This window comes from Cebus imitator, unplaced genomic scaffold (genome assembly GCF_001604975.1).
Source record: "Cebus imitator isolate Cc_AM_T3 unplaced genomic scaffold, Cebus_imitator-1.0 Scaffold176, whole genome shotgun sequence".
In the NCBI taxonomy this organism is placed as follows: domain Eukaryota; kingdom Metazoa; phylum Chordata; class Mammalia; order Primates; family Cebidae; genus Cebus; species Cebus imitator.
In genome coordinates, this window is record NW_016107491.1 from 2109717 (window position 1) to 2122453 (window position 12737).

Below are 12737 nucleotides of genomic sequence, written 5' to 3' on the forward strand. Positions count from 1 at the left end.
AAAAAAAAAAAAAAAAAAAAGGGTTGCATTAAATATTTCCATTTTACAAGGTATGGTCCAGCATCTTTCTAAAAGAAATTACTTTTAGATTGAGAGAGGAAATCCTACACAAATCCTTACACATAAATGCAAATACACCTTATTTCTTGCCTTCTTTTCTAATACACCAAAGAGGCTATAGACATGTATGCATAAACTCAAAGGGTATTTTATATGTTAAAAACATGAGAATTAGTCTACCTGGAAATCCATCCAGGAAAGGAAGACAGAAGAGTTTAAACTCTGGCTAGATCCAGTAAGTCTCCCACTCCTCAACTTCTGATCCCAGGACAGGTGTCCAATAGACCAGGGTGGAGTGAAGAAATGTGAAAGGACCAGGGAAAGGAAGAAGCCAAAGAAATGACAGCACATGTAGACCAACCAAAACTTGAGTGAACAGTACACCCCCAATAGAACTACAAACAGCTACTAAAAGCGCTTATTATTGAGCCGTTTTTTATGAGTTTATTTCGAATGAGCAGTCTTGAAAATCAAGGAATTTGTTTTGTTTTGTTTTAAAAATAAACAAACAGGCCAGGCAGGGTGACTCATGCCTGTAATCCCCACACTTTGGGAGTCCAAGGTGGGTGGATCACCTGAGGTCAGGAGTTCAAGACCAGTCTGGCCAACACCCCATCTCTACTAAAAATACAAAAATTAGCCAGGTGTGGTGGTGTGCGCCTGTAATCCCATTCTATTCAGGAGGCTGAGGCAGGAGAATTGCTTTAACCTGGGAGGTGGAGGCTGCAGTGAACCAAGATATTGAGGTATTGTGGGTCACTGTGCTCCAGCCTGAGTGACAGAGTGAGACTTTGCCAAAAAAAAAAAAAAATTAAATATACATTTCAATTAGGAAACTATGAAACAGACTAACTCAGTGCCTTCAGAAGCTTGGGGTTATAAATGCAGACATCTCTTTGTAAGCCTGACCATGCTTGAGCAGCCACTCACATAGTGTCCTGCAAATTGTATTATCGAACGTGTCAATTCAGACAGTGCTGATTCAGAATTCACATTACACCTGGTACTGTGTGCATGGGAGAGGGAAAAGAATGTTTTATTCTATGAAAGAATGGTGATACCCCTCCCCCATCTCATGACACTACTCTTTAAACTGCGTCATAGCAGACTTCCAACTTAAAACAAGAACTTCTGTGTATACATTGAGTATCCATTGAATATAATCCTTTTCTCAGAAAATATTAGATAGTAAAAAGAATTTTGACTTTGAATTTTATCCTCTACTACTCTAGTAAAAATCTTGATTACAGTGGTTTCTGTAAAGTGAAGTACCTGGGTTCCATTCCTGGCTTTGCCAAGTACTAGTTGTGCAACCCTGGGCAAATCAATCCAACCAGTCTGTGCCTCAGTTTTCTTATCTCTGAAAGGGAAATAATACTACTGTCTCTTAGAATTGAACAGTTCTTGTTGCTATTAATGCTTTTACAACTAGAGTTTAGTATGGTAGCAATAGTAAATTTTTATGAGTATTATTACTCCCTCTGAGTTCCCCTTGTGTCTATTCAACAATTCCTTCAATAATTGTAATCAGACCAGGGCTTCACACAGCTCTCTCTGCAAGCACAGGAACTTAGTCCATAATTTAAGAGGAATTTCAAATTTTCTCTCTCTCAAAGAACCTCAAAGGAGATTCCGATCATAAACCATGGAAACTTCAAAATCCCCTTCTTCTACTCTCCATTTCTCTGGACGCTTTAACCCACTAAACCCTGCCCTAGAATTTTTATTGCTGTTTGTCTTACTCGCTACTGCCACTCCTCTCTTGGCTGTTTGTTAAGGAAATTGACTTGGTCTTTCTTCACTCCCATAACCACTTCCACTCCCAGTGCTGCCCTTTCCTATCTGATCTGTATCAGAAAAGATTCTGGCCAGCACTTCAGTTCTTTGGGTGAATGGAAAAGAATAGAAGGCAGGCAGTAAACTTGTCACCTTTCTGGGCCATGTTTCTTAAACTGCCCCTTCAGTGCTAGGATTCCCCAAGTCTCTGCTCTTGAGTCACAGCATTTCTACTCAGGGTGATCCTATGTATTGTCACGCTCTCAATTCTCACTTCTTGCCATGTCCCACCTCACAAAGGAGCTTCAACCACATTAAATTACTTAACATTTCTGCAGAGTGTCATTTTTGCTCAAAGGGCTCCATCTTCCTGGGCAACATGTGTTCTCCTCTGAAACCATTTTCCACAAGCCTCCATCCTTCTGTTACATGCAAACATATACAATGTTCTCAAAGTGGCTGTTTCCTACTCTTCTTTCATTGCTTGTATTAAGCCTCATCACCCTGTCTCCTAGGAAGACTTCTCTTAGGAACCATACCTTATATTCTTTATGTCCTTGGAGCTTATGGAACCTTAGGAATTAATTCCATTGTCCAGAGACTTAATAATAACTAACATATTTCCACTGTTTTGCAAGGTAGAAGTGTGAGGATTACCTGAGCCCAGGAGATTGAGACCAGCCTGGGCAGCATAGCAAGAATTCAGTGACATCACTATATTAACTCAAGTGTGAAGAGAAAGTTAATGAGTAGATTAAGAAAATATACATTGGCCAGGCAAGGTAAATCATGCCTGTAATCACAACACTCTAGGAGGCGATGGCATGAGGCCAGATGTTTGAGACCAGCCTGGGAAACATAGCGAGACCCCATCCCTACAAACATGGGAGGCTGAGGCAGGAGGATTGCTTGAGCCCAGGAGTTTGAGGTTCCAGGGAACTATGATCACGCTACTCCAGCCTGGGCAATAGAGCAAGACCCTGTCTCTCTCTTGCTCCCTCTCTATATATGTATACATATACATATGTATCATAAATATATATTAAAACATAGTGTTTCTACTAGAGTCAAACTTACATTTTAAATATCCAGCCATATTTCCTCCTAGAGTTACACATTTATTGAGCACCTTCCTTGTGGTCCTATTTCCAGAACAGTCCTTTTTCAAACTTATCTTTCAGAGTTTGTATAATCTGTGATAGAAGATAGATAAAACTGAGATTCAAAGCACCAAAATAGAAAGCATGACCATGTGTGTTGGCTCACACCTGTAATCCAGCCCTTTGGGAGGCCAAGGCGGGCAGATCACTTGAGCCAAGGAGTTAGACAGCAGCCTGGGCATTATGGTGAACCCCCATCTCTATAAAAAACAAAAAATGTACCCAGGCATGGTAGCGTGTGCCTATAGTCCCCCCTGGAGTGTGAGCTGGACTTAGTGAACTGCTTTTAATGAATAAAGAGGAAGTGAGTGTGGGACTTTGCTGACTATGGCATAAAAAGCGCTGATGCCTCCTTTTGTTTGCTCTTGGAGGGGAAGCCAGCTGCCATGTTGTGATGACACACAAGCTGCCTTATGGAGAAACCCACGTGATGAGACCTGAGGCCTCCTCCCAACCGCCATGTGAGCAAATACTTTTCAGAGTGGATCCTGCTTCCTAATGAGACCCTTACATGGTAGCAGCTCCTGCCAGCCTCTGAACCTCAAGTGAGACCCTCAGCCAGGACCATCCAACTAAACAGCTCTTCAATTACTGACCCATGGAAACTGTGAGAAAATGTTTGTTGTTTTGAGCTGATATATTTGGGGTATAAAATTTGTTATTCAGCAATAGATAACTAATACAATAAGTTTATAAAAGTAAGTAATTTGCTAAGGTCACCAGAGCTAGGAAGTGTTAGAGATTTTCTAGCCAGTTTTCAATAGCTAAGGTGACCATACAATTTATTATCCAACAGAGATACTTTAGAGAGTAATAAAAACACTAATAATAACTATATTGATATAAGAGCTATACACTGGAACTCTCTAGGGCAAACTGAAACACGGATCACCCTAATTACATCCTATGCTCTCTACTGCTACACAGCTCTGTTTTCAATATCACTAAGTATATTGTATATATATTGTATACACAAGCCATACAATATGGCTTGTGCAAAAATGTAAGTTTAGCACAAAGAAAAGGTAATTCACTTATGTGGACAGAGACTGCTAGCTAGCTATCCAATATTCATTGCCTGCTTCTTGTTTGGTAATAAAACCCCTATCATGTGTGGTGGCAACAATGGTCTAGCTAGAAAAAAAGAAACCATTTCCAGCTTCCTACAGATGGACAAGTTATGTCAGTAGAAATTGTCAGGTAGTGCTTCTAGGAAAGTTGTTAGAGGGGGCCTATCTTAACTATCACAAGGAACATTTTTTGTGCTTCAGTTTCTATATAGCTGCTGCCCAAGACATGGATTCAGTGACAGTTGGAGCTGCAGCAGCCACATTGTGAACATGAAGCCATGCTTGGTAATAGAGATCATGATTTAAGAATTACAGAACAGAAAGTTTGTGTTTCGGATAGCCATGGACCATCACCTCAGTTTTGAACTGTAAACCTGTATTATGCAGAATAAAAATATACCTTTATCTTTGCTGTTATGACGTGGATTTTTAGCTATACCTTGACTAATCTAATCTTAACTGATATACTCACCTTAATTCCTCAAAGATTTAAATTTTGAGGGCTGAACATTTTTATTCTTAATCCTATTTAGATGGAAATTATTCTAAATATACTGACCACTCTAAAAGAGAAGAGTAGCTAAAAGACAAACATTGTCAGGTAGTTTTCTTGATGACACAACGTTATTATTATTTACAGAAAGATGAGTCAGTTCACTGTTTAGAGTCTTTACGTGTTTATATGTTCCGTGGAAGCTCCTCCAATTGTTGGCATTAATAAAACAAGTATGGATTAAGTCATTGTGAGCAATACTCCAATTTTCAGATGGTCCTGTGCCATCACTAATTTTGTTCCTACTGGAAGGTTTCCTAAACTCTCCACCCTTACTTCCTCTAAAACTTGAAGACTAGTTAATGATTTTCATCTTTCAGTCTTTATGGATATATTTGGATTTAATAGAAAATGATTATGTTCACTGAGATGTTAGATATACATCTCTTAATTCCATAATTGCATTAGAGTTAGCACATAGAAACAAAAAAATTAAAGGTTTTATGCATTTCAGCATTTTTGTGAAGCATAAAGATATTTCTACAGTTGGATTTCTTTTCTTCTGAGTTTTGACTAAATTACTAGTATGGAGATGTTTACATGAATCAATTCTATTCTTTAGTTAGAGGAGATTCCTTAAGAAACTTAATTTTTTAATTCTGTCTCATTCTAACTCTTTCAGTTTAGACTATCTTTATTATTAGCAAAATTTCTGAACAGTTGCTTTAATGAAGTACTCTCTATACAGAATAAATCTTTTCATACGTCTAAAATATCTAGGATAAATATATGGAAGAAACTTCAAGAACAATCTAACAATATGGCTGGCCTAAAATGCAATAGTAAATGACACTTATTAAGAAGATTGAAAACTAAGGCTAGATGATCATTTGATAGGAATGTAATAAATCTGTGTTATCTACTATAACTTTCAGCAATGATGAAAATATTCCATATCTATACTGTCTGAATACTTGTATTACCCATATGTGGCTCTTGAGCTCTTGAATTGTGACTAGTATGATGGAAAAGTTAAATTTAAACTTAAAAAATACTTTTCATTGCCACATGTATCTAATGCTCCCAAATTGGACAGTATAGTTATAGATGGTGTTGATACAGAGGTTAAGGAATCAGATTTGATATTCTAAATTCTCTTTCAACTTTATATTGCCATAGCAGCAAAAATAAATGAGAAAACTTTTTCTCTATTAATGCTCCACTCTGTACCACATTTTTCTATTTTTAATATTAGGAATTCATTTATTCATTAATTTAATCATCACTGAATTAGTGTGCCAAGTGCACTGGAAAGAAAAGGGAAGCTGCTCTGGCATCAATATTTTTGACCTTGCTTTTCCTTTTTACCGCCTTCAATATCTCTTCTCCTCTGGGACACATGTCTCATCTTCAAATGTGATGGCAAGGTACAACATCCACATGATGGTTGTGGACACCAAACCCTAAATGCAGGAACTTCCAGATTCAGCACATATTTCTCTGCTTGGAAGGAGCAAAGCCACAGAAATTGATGGGGTCATGAAGGAATAATCAGGATACTGAATCAGATCAAGTTGATTTTAATGTAAATAATGTGATGTTACTTGCACATCTGAGATTGTGTGTGGGCTATGCATAATTCCCACTATTGCCAGGATTCTTGCCAGTGTTCCAAGAATTCTCACAGGGGCTTAAGCCAACATTAAGTTCCCAATCTCACTGGCACTTCACCTTCTGCATCTGGTTTATTTACTCAACCTTGCACATGCTTCATCCAAACTGAAAAATGGAACATGGCCCCTTTTACATTTATTCCGCAAAGGAATCTGAATGCATGGTGGAGTGGTTGCATGTAGCAGAATTCTGTAGAAAGTCTGACAGTGATGGTGAAGGGTAATATTTTAGGGTAATGCAGTGGAAACCAGCTAACCACTTACAGGTGAATAGTAGACATGTTTACAACCCTCAGCCATTCCTACCACGGGAACATTGCGTTGACTGTGTCTCCTTCTCAGCCTCCTGGCCTGCCATTGTGTTGTGTGTACTTCTTACCACCAGACCTTCTTTTCTTCTTGTCCTCATTCCTAGGCCCCTGTGTCTTCCTTCTGGGCCGCGGTCATGTCTAAATCTTTCTCAGATTTCATACTGAGCAACTAAGACTTCTCTTTGTTTTGCCCTATTTTTTTCAGACAATGTTTGGGACTTATACTGCAAGACTCAAAATTTTGAATGAAAAACTAAGTTTAAAATGTTCTTATTCTAAAAATGATTCTGGCACCAGAGTTTGAAATAAAATTTTCTCTTTTTCATATGACTGTACATGCACTATAGAAAGATGAAAATGAATCTTCTTGAGAAAAATGACTGAGTCTTTTACTTATTTAGATGCCCTAATCATAGCTGCAACATAATAGGTGTATCATCTTTCTATAGTGATTTCAGCATATTCACCTGCAATTTCTGTGGTTCTCCACTCAAGCGTCTGCCTTCCCTTTTCTCCTCTCTCTCCCTTTCATAGTACTCAAAAAACATCTGCACACATTTTATCACACTTCTGCCTCAACTCAGCTGCATTTTTGCTGTGTAGCCCATATCAAGACTTTAGTCCATATCAACTTCAGTCAGTCTCCACCAAGCCCGTTTCCACTGGGGGCTATGCTGTTTCTGCTCTTCCATTCAACACCCTCTCCAATAATCCATATTAGGTAAGTGAGGAAGAATAGAAATAATCTATTCAATTTCCATTATATAATTAAATATGTATAAACAAAAATGCTCTGTCAGTACTGGGAACACTACGTAGGATGATGGTGATACAAATTTGCACTGTACCGCTACAGTGGTATCCTTTGCAGGAGCAGTGCACAGCTATGTGGCTACCTGCCTCAAGCCTCCTCTGTGGTGAAGAAAATCCTGCTAGGGTGTGTTTCCCAAAAGGTGTCTGAGGACCACTGCCATCTGGGGTCTTTGTATAAAATTAAATCAGGATTTCTGGGGTGGAGACCTGAGATCTTTTTTTAAAGAGTTTCTTTTGGGGAGTTTTATGCACATGGAAGTTTGGGCATTCCATCTTTTTAGTTACCTATTGCTACATAGCAACTCCTCCCCAATAAATCATTATCTAGTAGTTTTAGATAATGATTTCTTCTTTCTCATGATTCTATGTGGGTTCACTTGCAGTTCGTCTTCTGGCCTCTCCAGGGCTCAGCCAAGCCGTATCCTTCTGTAAAGGCATGGCTAGACTAGAAGGTCCAAAATGGCCACATTCATGTATTTGGCAGTGCTGCTGGCTGTTAGCAGGGCATCTCAGTTCTTCTTGTGATTTTTCATCCTCCAGTCGGCTGAAGCAGCTTCTCAGGGCAATGCTCCAAAACAGCAAAGGTGGAAGTTACAAGCTTATCTGAGGCCTAGGCTTGCTTGTATATCGTTTCTGCCACATTTTGTTGGGTCAAAGCAAGTGAGATGGCCAGACCAAGTTCAAAGCAGAGAAAAAAATAGATTCAATTTCTTGATAGGTTCAGTCACAAAGCATTTTGTGGCTGTATTTATTTTTCCTGTACACCATAGTATTTGATACTTAGTGTCTTCTCCATCATATCTGCAGGGATTGTTGGTGTTTATGAAACTTACGGGATATGCTGTTTATGGGCTTTGTTTGAAATGAAAATTTCTGTCTGTACTTGCTAGAAATGGGTTGGTTTACTTTCCAGTCCTAAAACCAGGATTGTTAATGTCATGGCTAATAGTCATTAAATATGAGGGTCCAACCTCATTTGAAAAGATTCAGAAACTCAAAAGAAAAAAAAGAAAGAGTTGGTATCTAACTTCCATTTTGGACCTACTCAAAAACAACTATGGACTTATTTAAGAAAAAATTGTTGATACAATGGAATTGCATATATTCACAATTATTTTATTCAGGTTTTTCCCATCAAAGACTTTTTAAATATGAAAAAATCAGAACTGGCTACATAAATTTAGTTTCCTCTTCCACCATGCTTGCAAAGGGAGGGCTTCCACCCAAGCCACACCTATGTTTCTGCTCCAAGAATTTGCTACTGTGTTCACAAGCTACATGGAATATTGAGAAAATTGATTTAAAACATATTCTTGGTAAGTGGCCTCTGAGAGGACTTAAATAGCAGTTAATTCTTAAGAAAAACAACAAACTCTGAGTGCAACCATGGGCAAGTCTGCCATCTTCGGATTTCCTCCTGGAGTGAACGATGAATTTTATACTCTGTACCTGAATTCAATTCATCCTTATTCTCTCTACCATTTTCACATTTAAATAAAACCTTTTGTTGTTATCAAAAATCACTTTAGGGTAAGCTATGGTAAAAAAGGAAATCATGAAAATCTCATTTAATCAACCGAAAGAAAATATGTGATTAATTTGCTTGCTGCCTTAAGTTAAAGTGTTCTAATACATTTGCATGTATTTAACATTCGCTTATATATATATATATATTTTTTTTTCCCTTTTGGTTTATACTGAGGGAAAAGTTTGCCAAGAACTATGTCCTCCTGAGTCAGCAAGTAAATTTCCCAGTTAGATGAGTCACCAGCCTGGCTTCCTTAAGTCAGAGTCCTGTGTCTGGGCTGGATGAGAAACACATTACAGGCAATCGGTCTAGACAGCTTAGGGGGCAGCCACTTGGCCATTTATGGTATCATTTCCTTTTTTTTTTTAAACTAGGAAAGCCTAGAGAGCAAAGAGAGGCTCCTGGGAATATATGTAGAGTTGCCAAATTTAGCAGATAAAAATACAGAATGTCCAGTTAAATTTGGATTTCAAATCAACAATGAATACTTTTTTAGCATACATAGGTCCTATACAATATTTGAAACATACCTTCACTAAAAATAAAAAAAAAATCATCATTTATCTGAAATTCACATTTACTTGGCTATCCTATATTTTATCTGGCAACCCTACATATATGGATCTCATTTCACATCAACAACCTTTTATCATGCTACAGAATGTCACAGATGAAAGTCTTTTTTCCTGAGTTTTAGAGAATGAAAGTTCAGTTATTTTTCTTTCATCTTTTATTAATTATAGAATTACTGTCTAACATCAGAGCAACAAAAAATGATCAGTGACAAGAATTCCCTTAGAGCAGTGCTTCTCAGACATTAATGTACATATAAACCAAACCACATGGGAACCTTGAAAAAAATTCAGATTCTACTTCATCAGCCTGAGGTGAGGCCTAGCATTCTGCATCTGTAACAAGCTCTCAGGTAATAGCAATGCTGTTGGTCCATGGACCATACTGGTCAGTAGCAGGGTTTTTAGTGTTTCTCAAATTTTGCTGTACATTAGAAAAATCTGGGGCGCTTTTAAACTCTTGATGCCCACAGTGAGATACCCAGGCTGCATCTCACCTAATAAAATCCAAATCTCTGGGAGTGGCCAGGTGTCAGCATTTTTTTTTAAAGCACCTCAGTTGTTTCCCCTCTGTACAACCAATGTTAAGACCTTCTGTCTTTGACCAACCAGTTCACTGCAACACTGGTTACTATTTGTTGTTATCACCTTAGTGGGAGGCAATCCAGTTTAAAAAAAAAAAAAAATGAGCACGCTGGTTGTTACATAGTAACTGTAACCTTTGTTTTAGTTTTTTTATTTTTGTGGATACATAGTAGATATATATTTTGCGGGGTAAGTAACTATAATCTCCAGAGGCTGAAATTGAAGGATCTCCACTGCAGTCTTTTCAGTGTGTCCACTTTCAGTTATGCTTTCTAAGCAACTGAGAAAAGCAATAGATTTTTTTTTCTTTGCTTAAGCTCAGGGGCAAGAAAGCAATAGATTTTTATTATTTTAACTGTTATAATAAATATTTTTCACTAAATATTTTCCAAATTTGGAAATTTTATATCTGTGACACTAAGATTGTTGGAAAGTACTTTTTCCATGAGTCTAAAATCATTTATTTCTCTTAATGTTTCTAATAGAAACCAAACAGCCACCACCTCAGAGTTAGACTGGTGTGGAAAAGACTGGAATTTATTGTCTGTTACTCTGTGAGGCTTGACTAGAGTCAAGGAATGTGGCTTATGGAAGAAAATCAAATCTTTAAGTCTTGTTGCTTTCACATAAAGACATGTCGGCAATATAAAAGTATGCTTTCAAAGCTACTGATGTGAACATAACATGTATATAACACATACTTACACACAATATAAAAATAACTGTCTATATAAGCCTTGTTTCTTAACCAAACACCTTCCTCTTTTTTCCTGTAATTGTTGTCACTTTGGTGCCATCCATTTTTACACCATCTTCCTTACACCAGTCTTTTATTTTTGTGGTCTTGTTTAGACTGAGAAATGCCTTAGGGTATCTTGTACTTTATGATGGGGAGCTGTACCATGGAAACTTCTCTTTCTTTTCTTTTTATCTTGATTTTTCTTTACCTACTTCATTCATCATATATTCTTTTCTCTCATATGTTCTTAGCCTGCTCCCCCTGTTTCTTCTCCGCTCAGTCCTGTACTTTTCTTAGTTTTTACATTCTTTGTTGTGTTGTGTGGTTGTGTGTCTGTGTGTGTGTGTGCGTGCACACCACCACAGCTGGCAAACTTTTGTATTTTTATAGACATGGGGTTTTACTATGTTGGCCAGGCTGATCTTGAACTCCTGGCCTCAAGTGATCCACCTGCCTTGGCCTCCCAAAGTGCTGGGATTACAGGCGGGAGCCACCATGGCTGGCCAGTTTTGTATTTTAGTGTCCAAACAATCTAGAATCTATGACCAGATTTTTTAAATGACCTGCCCCTGTCACCAACTCCAGCACCTGCTACCATGCCTTGAGAAACAATCTTAAGAAGTCCACACATGCCCCTGATACTGGGTGGCACCATCAGCAGGTGGAAAGGCTGCCAACTTGAAGAGGTGACTCAGAAGAGGATAACAAGACCATTAGAGGTGGGTGGCAAATTGTTTTCTAAACATTTAACTATGGGTTCTTACCTTAGTGTGCCCTTTTGGAAAACTTTCGGCTTGGAGTTGATCTAGAGCAAAGTGGAATGCATCTCTTATGCAACATGAGTCTCCCAAAATGAGGAGGAAAAGTTAATCTTCGTACAAAGTTAGCCGCCTAAAAATGTTTTTGTTCTACATAATGGTAGTTTGCTTTCCTGCCATCATAGGAGGCTTATACACAGTTTCTGTATTGTGTTGTATTGTATTGTATTATATTGTAATTTTAAGACAGAATCTTGCTTTGTTGCCAATGCTGGAATGCAGTGACACAATCACCACTCACTGCAGCCTCAACCTTACAGGCTCAAGCAATTCTCTCACCTCAGCCTCCTGAGTAGCAGCTGGGACTTCAGGCGCGTGTCACCATGCCTGTCATACACAGTTTCTTAAAAGTCAGAACAATTCACAATATGGTAACAAAATAATAACTAATGTTTATTCAACATTGTAAATTTTTATATGCAGTTAGAACTTTAAAGCTTGATAACAACCCGTGTTTTAGAAAATGAGGGTTAGAGAATGATGTCTTGCCCATGGTCACACATGTAATCAGGTGGTAAAGACAGGATGTGAATCCAAACAAATTAAGTAAGAGAGCTTAGCTACTGTACATTTGAACATATCTAGGGCCTCCATTATGCTGTATTGCCTTTTGTAGTTCTCTTGGAGAATAACAGGATTCTAAAGGACTCTGGTTTTAGATATTAATGATGGTAAATGCATGAACTGTAGTTTTCTCAAAACTGATTAAAAAGGTTATCTGAAGTGTTACACAAACTTGATATTACATAACAATGAATCACAGTAAGAATTTTATTTTCTTTTCAATATTCTCTTAGTCTTTCTGCTTACTACAAAAGGAAAGGCTCAGATTGGGTTAGGTGCAGTGGCTCACGCCTGTAATCCGAGCACTGTGGGAGGCCGAGGTGGGCAATCACCTGAGGTCAGGAGTTCCAGCCTGGCCAACATGGTGAAACCAGGAGTTCCAGCCTGGCCAACATGGTGAAACCCCTTCTCTATTAAAAATACAAAATTAGCCGGGCATGGTAGCACATGCCTATAATCCCAGCTACTCGGGAGGCTAAGGCAGGAGAATTGCTTGAACCCAGGAGGTGTAGGTTGTAGTGAGCCGAGATCATGTCATTGCACTCCAGCTGGGGCAACAAGAGGGATCTGTCTCA